Raw genomic sequence first — 11,779 nt, 5'->3', positions numbered from 1 at the left:
TTTAGGGAAGGAGTCTTTGTTCTTGTGGAATTCTTTGAGGAAGGACAAAGTGATGGAGGAGATGCAGCAGTTTTGTCAGTTACCATTATTCCTCTGCATTGTTCATGAAAGGTGACAGAGAATCTGTGTGCAAACATCTTAACTCAGAATATGACCTTCTGCCTTCAAAAAAAAAAAAAAAAAAAAAAGAAACGATTATTAGAACCACCCAGACAAGGAAAATTTTTGTTATAGGATCCCCAACAAAGTTACAGAATTTTCATTCCCTCTCCCTTTCTCTCTCTCTCTCCTCTCTCTACTCACCCTACCCTCTTCACATTTGCTTCTTTTCTGATTAATTGTAGAAATGATATTGGACTGGGAAATAGAAGGTCTAGAATTGGATCCCAGATTCTCCTCTGCTGAAAAGTAACTTTACTTTTTTGACCCTCAAACTGAATCTCATCATTGTAAAATACCTCTTCACATAATTGAAACTGTTTACAACATATCTGACATGTAACAAGTACCCAGTAAATATCACTCCCTTCTCTCCCTGTTCCCTCCTTTCTTACTTTTTTCCTCTATTGTTTTCTTAGACATGTTTCCAAGGTAAAGTTCAATAATTTTAATGCCATGCGTTATTCCTACAAGACATTCAGGTACAAATGCTTGAGGGAAGGTTCTAGTTAAAAGCCTGGATTCATACATCAAAGCTCACACATGCAAAATTGGGCATAGATTGAGTGGTACTTAAGTGAGTAAGCATAAGTATAAACCACAGGTAAGATCTACATAACAACTGACAGTAAGTGTCTGCTTCCTGTACCTGTAATTGTTTTTATGCAGCCTGGAGTGAGACTCAAGCTAATGATAAATAGTACCTGCACAGTTTTCTGATGCAAACTTTTGGCTCATACCTCAAACATTTGTGATAAATAAAGTTTGGTTCATTTTTCTTCAGTGTCATATTTTTACCGGGGGGTCTTCGTTCTTAGAGCTCCCAAGATGGTGGTGGGCCCGCTCCCAAGATGGCAGCAAGCCTTTTGTTCTCTTATCTGGGGTTCTTGGCCTCACAGATTCCAAGGAATGAAACCCTGGGCCATGTGTTGAGTGTTATAGCTCTGTTAGAAGCTGTGGGTCATGGAAGAGAACCAGCGACTAGTATTCAGCTGGATTAGGATGAACCCAGGCACTTAGCCACACAGGAACAATGGCAAGCCTCTAGTCCAATGGGGAGTGGCAATGGGAGCCTCCTTGTATCAGAAGTGCAGCGGACACCCTGCCGGATCTGGAGACATGGAAGTCAGCAGCAGGTCTGCGACAACAGTGATCAGGAGTGGTGGACTGCGAGCAAAAGCTCAGCTCGAGCCAGAACAAACACGGACCAGAAGAATGTGCAGCTGCAAGATTTAATAGAGTGAAAACAGAGCTCCCATACAATGGGAGGGGACCCAAAGCAGGTTGCCTGATCTGGCTCGAATGCCTGGGTTTATATCCCGATCATTGTCCCTCCCCCTGTGCTCTCAGGTGATAGATAATTGACTATTTCTTTACCTCCTGCTTTTAGCCTAATTGGTATTTTAGTGAGCTCTTTTTACTATCTGGTTGGGTGTGAGCTGAGTTACAAGCCCCATGTTTAAAGGTGGATGCGGTAACCTTCCTCAGCTAGGCTTAGGAATTCTTAGTCAGCCTAGGAAATCCAGCTAGTCCTGTCTTTCAATATGAATCTATGTATAAAGCCTTCAGTTCTCATGAGTCACTAGGACTGTATGGATCTCCTAGGTCAGCATCACTCCTGGTGATCTCTGGAAAGCCTACTATTCCTTCTTCTTTCAAAATTATTTCATTTCTCAGCCAGGCATAGTGGCTCATGCCTGTAAGCCCGGTACTTTGGGAGGCTGAGGTGGGCAGATTACTTGAGGCCAGGAGTTTGAGATCAATCTGACCAACATGGCAAAACCCAGACTCACTAAAAATACAAAAAATTAGCCAGGCATGGTGGTGTGTGCCTGTAATTCCAGCTACTCGGGAGTCTGAGGCAAGACAATCACTTGAACCTGGGAGGCAAAGGTTGCAGTGAGCTGAGATTTCACCACCACACTCCAGACTGGGTGACGAATTGAGACTGTCTCAAAAAAAAAAAAAAAAATTATCTCATGTCTTGACTCCCTGGTGCCTGATAAAGGTTTTTGTTTCTCTACTGCTATCATGGAAGCTGTGTTTTCTTGTCCCTTTTTAATGCAATTGCGAGGATACTTCTAGGCTTTTCTTTTGACTCACATGCTCATAAAGAGAATTAGGCTTGGCAAGGCTGATAGCCACAGACCCATAAAAACCCCTATTTCCATCACACCTCCTTCCAACATCCTGAATGCTGAGGACTAGACTTGAAAAAAGAACCACTTTCATTCAGTTTAATAATTCACCAAATATATACTGAAGGTCTACCATATGCCACATTCTATATGCTCTAATGATAGAGAATAATTAACAAGTCATGCACTAATTCAATATCATAAATACAAGAAGCTATAAGAGGACAAAAGAACAAGAATCTAGTCATTGTTGAGAGGTGAAGAAAGTAAGAGCAGGTGATATTTGAGCTGTCTTAAAAAGATACAAATGAGTTTGTCGGTCTGACAAAGATGGTGAGAAAATGAATTCTAAACAGAGGAGGAATTATGTAACAACATTAAAAAGGCCAAAAACACAGCATTTTTGAAAAATAATTAAGGCTAGAGTCAGGAAAGTAAGAAATAAGGTTTTCAAGATAGCAGAAATGATGAAAAATGTCCAGATTTTGTAATGCTCTGCTAGTTTGCCTTTATTCTATAGGCTCTGAGAACCACTGAAGGCCTCTTAACTGGTGCATGCATGAATGATCATATTTGTATTTTGAAAAAATCTCTCAAATGGCAAGGAATAAAGATTCTTAGATGACAAGTACAGAAGTAAATAAATGAGTTAAGTAGTCACTGTAAATAATGCAAGTCACTGACAATAAAGATAGCCAGGGAGTTGAAGTGAAAGGATTCTGTGGTGGATAAACAGGGAGTTAAGGAAAAGTGATTATTTGAGAACAAAGCTCATATTTCTTAAAGTGCTTGGGGAAAGCTCTTAATACCAAGACAACATTTAGGCTGATAGTTCTTGAAATGCTAAGACAAGCTAAAATAACCAACATTTATTCAATACTCACTATGGGTCAAATGCTATTGTCACATATACTTGCATGTACTATAAGTAATTACAATTGTGATGAACACATAAAAAGAAGCAGAAAGTAGAATGAGTATTTGGAGCAAAGATATTGAATATGATTTCAGGAATCTTTGATATTGGGGTATGATATTCATCTTAAATTAACCATTATGTATTGGGCTTTCATTACCTGTGAAGCTCCTGAAGACAAGGAGAAAATACCCCAAAATTAAGCAATTCACTTGTCCACTTACCAAGCCTCCATTCTGAGTTATTAAGTTATACCAAGAAGATTCCTAGGAGTGTTTCTGTGTGGTGAAGATAGCAAACAAATAGGTCGGTGAGGATCCAATTTGTCACAACCAGAATCAGGAGACACTGAGAGAAGCTTGTTGTAAGGTCCATGGGTGCCGTGAGTTGCCTCAGGGGTTGTGAATTCTATGCCCACCAACATAATACAGTTCCTGAGCACCTGCTTTATGCCTGGAACTGCGCTGAGTGCTCTGTATGATCTCATAATAAACCTTCAAGGTAAGGAAAAATTCTTCCATCTTACTGGTAAAGAAACTGAAGCTGAGAGATAAATGACTTTCCCAATACCTTACTGGAAGTTGATGGGGGCCAGAGTTCACTTCAATGCCTGTTTCCAGACTCCATATTCTTTCCAGAACCCTATGTTGGCTTTATCAACAGTTCAAGAGAGCTCAATGTTGCAAATATTGATGAAACATTCTCTTGTGCCAAGCGTTGTGTAAGGTTTTTAGGACTCCTGACCCTGAGAAGCAAATAGAATAGAAAGAGCAACAGACATAAGCAGCAATTCAATGCAAAGAAGTGAGTAGAATGCCTGGAAGTGAAGAGGGTGGTTTGGAAATACGAACTTAAGCTGGAGTTCCAGAAAGATTTTCTGCAGCATATGATGCCTTAGCTGACTCTAGGGAGGATCACTGAGATTTAGTAAGAAAAGGAAGGTGGGTGAGGCAGGAAGTAAGTGGCTGGAGATGAGGTGAATCTTGAAGAAGAGCCTAGACCAGCTCATACAGAGGCCATGTGAGGGGTGAAGGTCATGGAGAGATTGAATGCTTCACTAACTCCATCTTTATCTTTGGCAATGATTAGCCCTTGATGTGTTTCAAGTGAGATTTTTATGTTAGATCATTTAGCATGCATTCGGAATAATGGATTTTAAGAACTTAAAGGATGAGTGGAATGCAAATGATGAGAATGGAGACAGAAAAACTGGCCAGCAGGCATGACAGACAGCATTTATCTCTCTCCTGTGTCCATTCATCCCTATTTTGGATAAATCTACTCTAATTGTATTCTAAAGAACCACCTCCTCTTTAACTCCCAGTCCATGTGCTTCCACTGGCAGTGATTTCCCATCAAACCTTAGGGGTGGGCATGTGACTCTGTTTTGGGCAATCTGAGCATTATGCTGTCTTAACTACAATGATTGTTTCAGGTATGGACACAGGACTAATTTGAAGTCTATGAGATGCAATGAGATTTCTACCAAAACTGCTGAGCAAGGCAGGCACTTTTTCTGTTGGGCATGAATCTAAGAGTGTACAGTCTTCTTGTAGGCAGCCTTCTTGTCACCATGCAGAGTCTGGGAATCAAAGCAACATGGATATGGCAGAGCCAAGAGAGATAAGCCCTGTTGTTCAATGCCTGTCAAGTCATACATAAGAACTATTCAGAAGATTTCTTCAGCTAATAAGTTTTACATTTGTTTAAGCCCAAATTGAAGTTGAAAGGTCTACTATCTGTGAAAAAAAGAAAAATGCAAGAAAAAAAAATCCCATCTACAGAAGCCATCTGCAACAATCATGAGGTTTTCAAATATGATATCGGACTATATCACTTCTTTCTAGGCTGCCTCAATTTCCTTACCTATAAAATAGGTTTGGTTATATAACTTTTAAGGTGTTTCCCTGTCCAACACTGCATGCAGTGTTGAGTTTAATGCAGATACATTTTTTGCAGTCACATAAGCTGAAAATGCCTCCTCAACACCCATTTGCACTTCCCCAAAGTTGTCTTCGCTCATCCCTGAGCAGAGAACTTTCAATTTAGCCAAGACCCATTAGGGAGATTCATAGCTAAAGGGAAACTTTCAAATGACTTTCCCATCATCCTCCTTTCAGGAGAAGTTCATGAGAACCCAGAGCTGACTATACATCCTCTTCCCTTCACAGTAAGGAAGATTGTTACATGAAAAATTCATTAGCGCTTTGGGTCTCAAATGCTTAGTTCCCCTGCCACAGAGGGTTCATAACTCCCACTGAAAAGAGAGTGGATTTAATCTGCTCAGAAGAATTCACCTCTGAATACTCAATCTTGCCAAAGCATATACATTTGCTTCTTTGTGACATTCTCCATAGCATTACCTTCGCTTTCCTTTTGTTTGTAGCAATAAGAACATGGAGTAGTTATTAACAGATGGTGCAAAATGGGGATTCATTTGAGTTATATGGCATCATCCACAGAGCGGAATTTAAAGTCATGAGCTTATATTTTCATGCATAGCAATAGTGCGGTGGGTTATATCTCTCTAGTGCATTTGGAAGCGAGAAAAAAACTATCTCCTTTATGATTCAGGCGTGATGCAAATCCTCCCTATACTTGCTTAATGCAGTCATGCCTCATAGTTTTCAGACAGCACATTCCATTTGATTCAATTCCTTCAGCATTACTGAGCTCTGTTTTAGATGCTGCAAATATAAACATGAAAAAGATGTGATTCCAGTCCTCATGAAACTCAAAATTTTGTAGTGGAGAGAGGCAAGTACACACATACTTAGAGTCCAGCCTAGCAAGTGCAAGAAAAAGGGCCTGTGAAAGCACAGGCATTGTACAGAGAAGAGAATGATGAACTACAGTGGAAAGAACTGGAAGAAACAATACCTGGGACTGATTCTGAAAAATGAGGTGGAATAAATGAACATGGCAGAGGCTATTATTGTACTCCCAGGAGAGAGCCCAGCACATGCAAAGACACAGAGACATGATGCAGGTTAGCATTTTGCTGATGGTAAGTGGTTCATTGGCAGCAGGGTAAAGTGCCGAGAGGGGCTGTGATAGGAGAGGAGGCTGAAAAGACTCAAGTTCAGCAGGAGGAGAAATAGGAGGCAACTTTGATGCAATAGTCTAGAGAAAGGCCTGAACGACAGCAGTTGTGGTAGGAATGGGAACTGGAAGCATCAGAGACACATTAGGAAGTAGGGCTGGAAGGGCTGGGTGACTAACTAGTCTGTGGGGTTGGAGGTGATAGAGCAGGTAGAGCCAAAGAAGCCTTGTAGGTCTGCCTTAAAAAGCGGTCACACTTGCAACACGCCTTCCTTGAGCACACATTTTCATCTGCTTTGGGCTCTGCAACCAACTCAGCAGGGCTCCTCTTTTTCTGTAGAATTGGCCCATCATCATTTCAGGAACTGCAATTTTCAAATAAAATATTTGAAGTGTAATTTTCAAATAAAATATTTGAAGTGTAATTTTCAAATGAAATATTCAGAAGCCCTCTTAACCTTACACCTCAACCAAGTTTCCTAAGTTTATTAAAATAAAATAGGTTTGCTAATTTTATTAAAACAGGTGAAAATTTCCATCCCCATCTGCCTAACTCCTGTATCTGTATGTTATTTTATTTGGAAGTTGGGTGAGGAAGAGAGGAGTACTCCTCATAAGCTTCTTCCAACACCAAAACCCGAGTCCAGATTTCCTTTCTCAACCACACTCAGCCTTCTCTTCATTCACTTGTTTAAAGAATGAAAATGTTATTGAAGGAAAAATTGAGCTCTTTAGTACTGTTGTGTTTCCCCTTCTGCACTGGGCTCCCTGGCACACACCCTCTCATTTCCAAAGCATTCCATTCTCCTCTGACTTGGCGTAACTTCATACAGCACCCCTGAGTTTGTAGAATTCACTCTGTAATGAGCGACTTGGCTGGTGTTTCCTGTTCCTCAGCCAACCATCTCATAGATGTTTACTTGGAATGAACCTTTTCTCAATTTTCCACAATTAATAAGGTTTGGCCACATAGTGGGCATCAAAAATAAAAACATTCCAAATTATTCCATTATTGTCTGAAGGAATTAAAATTACTTTCCAGCTGGGTGAAATGATTTCTGAGGGTTTTCTAGGAGGGTTTAGTTGAATATGTCTTGAAACTGATGATAAACATACTAAGTTTAATGATCATTCAATATGTCTTTAAACTTAAAACTACTTCTCCAACAGTGTCAAATTCATGCAACTCTTGACTATTGTAGAAAATAATCCAGAGATCCCTGCCAACACAATTCTATGCATTTAGACTTCTCTTGCTGCTTTTTACTCTATGGGTTTAAACCATAAAATTCAGATTTCTATCATCACAAGTTGACTGTTACCCAGTGCCCAAGGATTGGGGATTAAGTGAATATTTTCAGAGTTTCTAATATATACTTTATGTTTAGTTTGAAATACATTATCTTATTCAGTTTTCACATACATCTTTTAAAGGTAAAGAAAGCAAAGCTCTGAGAGGTTAGGTAACTTGCCTGAGATAGCACAAGCTAGTAAGTTGTAATGTAATAACTGGGAATCAGGGCTTCAAAACCCATATTCTTTGCAAAAAATAAAATTCTGCCCTCAAAACAATTTTTTCTGGTCTAAAATGTGAAATGTGCAATGATGCAGTAATGGGTTTAAATTCTCATGAGGCCTCCATTGTAAATTGTGCATTATGAAATTAAAAGTGGGCAACCATATAAATGAACAGCTTTTTATAGAAGGAATTAACATATTAGAGAAATGTAAGAGGAGTCAAATCACATTCAGTTATAAGCATGGAAAAAAATTACCCATTCCATCTTTAGGAAAATGGTACCATTTTAGACAATTCAGGTCAAGTACATCTCTATATCCAAAACTGGAAAAAACCTTTTTATTATAATGAATTTGTTTATGGAACTTGAGGTACATCAGAGAAACATGCATAATATTTTATGTGTGTCAGCTCAGAGAAAGAGAGTGTAATCACTGCGTTTAAGTCAATAATGATAATGAAACTCTGTAGCATCTTTCTATGTCAATAAAAATGATTCCCTTGAACATATATATGGCTATTCATTTAACAAAGTACTTCCATTAATGTAGGTTTATTTGATCATCACAACAGGGCTAGCAGGAATTAACATCTTGCTTTCAGCAAAAACAAAATTGAGACTTTTAGAGGTCAAATGCTCTATTTGGGCCACGGCAGGTAACCAGCAATACTGGAGTTGGTGTCTCGGGTTTTGACTCCTGAGCTCTCCCCTCTAGCACCTACTGCTTCCAGAAAATTAGTTTTCCAACTTGTTTGACTCTTTAAAGAGCATTTGGACTCTGTTAGATCATTTTGTAGTCCTAGAATGAAGTGAGTTTCTGAAGTTGTCTGATGAATAACATTTCTCTTCCCCACTCAGGTTCTAAACAGATTGATGAAGGAAAAAAGATACCTTGACCAATAAAGCACTAAACTCCTCCTTCATTACTGAAAAATACAGAGCTGGAGCATGTATCTTGGAGTGGGCCTGCTGTCTAAACTTCAGGATTAGACTAAATTACCCACAGGGTTATAGATCACCTTCCATAGGGGCAGACATCCCAGACTGGGAAGAGTCTGCCCCTGAAGGAGGAGTGGTAGAATGTGATGTCAGAAAGCACACTTTCAGGGAGAAGAAGGGACGGGCTGAACTGATCACGCCCGATTTGACTTATGTTTCCCAAATTTACCAGTAAGTTAAATCCCTCTGCCTCCTTTGGGGAAGAAAGAGTAAAAGGGTAGAGCCTATTACAGCTGGTAAAGCTCCAAATCTTTATAAGAAATATCATACGTAGGGAGAAAGAAGCAAAGCCTGGCAGTCCTGTATGTTGTTCACTCATTCATTTTTTATTTATTTGCTTACTTATTTGAAACGGAGTCTCGCTCTGTCACCAGGCTGGAGTGCTGTGGCACAATCTCGGCTCACTGCAACCTCTGACTCCCTGATTCAAGCGATTCTCCTGCCTCAGCCTTCCTAGTAGCTGGGATTACAGGCACGAGCCACCATACCCAGTTAATTTTTGTATTTTTAGTAGTGACAGGGTTTCACCATGTTGGCCAGAACAGTCTGGATCTCCTGACCTTGTGATCCACCCGCCTTGGCCTCCCAGAGTGCTGCAATTACAGGCGTGAGCCACTACGCTGGCCTCACTGATTCATTCTTTTATTTATCTGTCCAGTGTTTACAGAGTGCTTCCTCTGTGCCAGGCACTGGTGACACCGAGGCAAATGATGCCATGACCGTGCTTGTCTTCCAGGAGGTTAATTTCCAGTCAGGAATATAAACACTATTAACAAGTAAACAGTCAACCAGATGATCTCCCCAACTAATACAGGCTATCAAACAAATGATGCCTGCTATTGTAGTAGAGTGACTGGGGAGGTGCCTGCTTCATCACCTTTCTCTTGTCCCTCAATGCCAGGTGGACAGGACAGCAGAATGGGCCCAGTGTGGTTGCATGTCCTGTGTTGCATGTCATGTGTGAATCAATTTCTCCAAGCGTAAATTTTTCTTGTCCTCAGCTACCTCTCTTCACAACCTCCAATAATGAGGCTCATCCTGGTCCCCAGATACTGAGATTAAATTGTTAAACATTCAGATTCTCAGTACCCATGCTACATCCTCCCCACAGGAGTATCTGAGACCATGGTCCCAGAATCAGAATCTGCATTCTTGACAAGTTCCACAGCTAACACAGGTGATTCTTGGATCACATGTTGTACAGAGTTGCTCCAGGGATGTAAGCAGCTCCAACCCCAATTGGGCATCAAACCTTTTAAAGTAAAAGTATCACCTTTTCATAGTTTTGGTATTTGTGGAAATCCTGGCTCTGCAGCTGTGTAGCCTTTAGAATATTGCTCAAATTTGCTTTGCCTGAATTTTCTTTGTGTAAGTTTTGCCTAAGTTTCTTTGCCTAAGACCTTATCTCTCAAGATTGGTTTATCTATTAAAAAAATAATATTCACGAAATGGCCAAGTGACTAGAGTCTTGTAGGTACATACAAATATATGACATGTCAAAGAAGAAATGGATGAATGTATTTATGGCATGCCTTCAAAACCTTGTTCCATTTATGGAGCCTTCTTTTATTTCTGTGCCCGAGTTTTTCTTAGTGACAGCCTAGCATTCCAGAACTTCACGAACCAGTGGCCCAATTTTTGGACCCTAACCAAGGCCTCGACCTCAAACTAATCACTGACTCTGTTACCTGCTTACAGACACCTCATCCCAGTACTGGCCAAGAGCCAGTATACCATCTCCCACTTGGTCAGTGTTGGCATCGCTTTTTGGGGAATGGTTTCTTAGAAGAACTTATACCATTTTCACAGTCTACATGCTAAAGTTTGAAAATGTATATATTCACTCTTGTAGTGTGTACACCATGAGGCTCAACATTTTGCTCTTAGTGTTTGTTTGGCTTAGAAATATAACACCAGCACTCGGGGAACATCAGTGCCCAGAGGCAACTGTTTTCATTCTGTGTTGAAGCCTGTGCATGACTCGGGTCTTTGACCTGTGAGAAAATGCATAACAGAAAGCACTTGGTTCATCTGTCATGAAAATGGGTTGGAAAATGAAAAAAGAAAATCTTGGTCGGTGCTACAAAAAAATTTAAAAAGTTAAAAAAATACTTTAGAAAAGCACAGCGGCCAGAGTGCTAAAAAATGTGTGTTTTTAGAGTTCGAGAAAAGGATTTTAGGAAGAAGTTTTTGAGAAGAATAAACAACATAGTCCCTTTACCAAGAATGCTTTATCATCTAGGTCATGATCGTTTTCTTACTGAATGTGTCCTTTATGTTTCCTCTCTAAAATCATTAATTAAACTTTATTTATTAAGAGTTGGTGAGGGGCCGGGCACAGTGGCTCACGCCTGTAATCCCAGCACTTCGGGAGGCTGAGGCGGGTGGATCTCGAGGTCAGGAGATCGAGACCATCCTGGCCAATATGGTGAAACCCCGTCTCTATTAAAAATACAAAAAAATTAGCCAGACGTGGTGGCGGGTGCCTGTAGTTCCAGCTACTCGGGAGGCTGAGGCAGGTGAATGGCATGAACCCAGGAGGCGGAGCTTGCAGTGAGCTGAGATCGAGCCACTGTAGTCCGGCCTGGGCGACAGAGAGAGACTGTCTCAAAAAAAAAAAAAAAAAAAAAAGAGTTGGTGAGGTACAAAGACTAAGAAGACAGGTTCTGAAGAGAGAATATGAGTTAATTACAGAGAGACCTTGGGCAAGGTCTCTCCTGTACCAACATCAATTCTCTCATCTGTAAAAGGGGAGTCATAGTAAATAGGACACAAGGTCCTGGTTGCTTACAGGAGTAGATAGACATACAACAGTTGGCACAGTGGCTTCTTCAGAGTGTAGACATACAACAGTTGGCACAGTGGCTTCTTCAGAGTGAGGGCTCAGTACATGTTTGCTACCATCATAATCACCTGCTCTTCAATTCTTTGAGGTTGGGTTACACCCACTTCTCAGAGTCCCCTGGAGAGGGTAGATGGTAACATATTTCCTTCCGAGATAATTC

The sequence above is a fragment of the Mandrillus leucophaeus genome, unplaced genomic scaffold, assembly GCF_000951045.1.
Source record: "Mandrillus leucophaeus isolate KB7577 unplaced genomic scaffold, Mleu.le_1.0 Scaffold1900, whole genome shotgun sequence".
Taxonomy (NCBI): Eukaryota; Metazoa; Chordata; class Mammalia; order Primates; family Cercopithecidae; genus Mandrillus; species Mandrillus leucophaeus.
The sequence above is the reverse complement of the archived record's forward strand: the minus strand, read 5'-3'. Positions refer to the sequence as shown.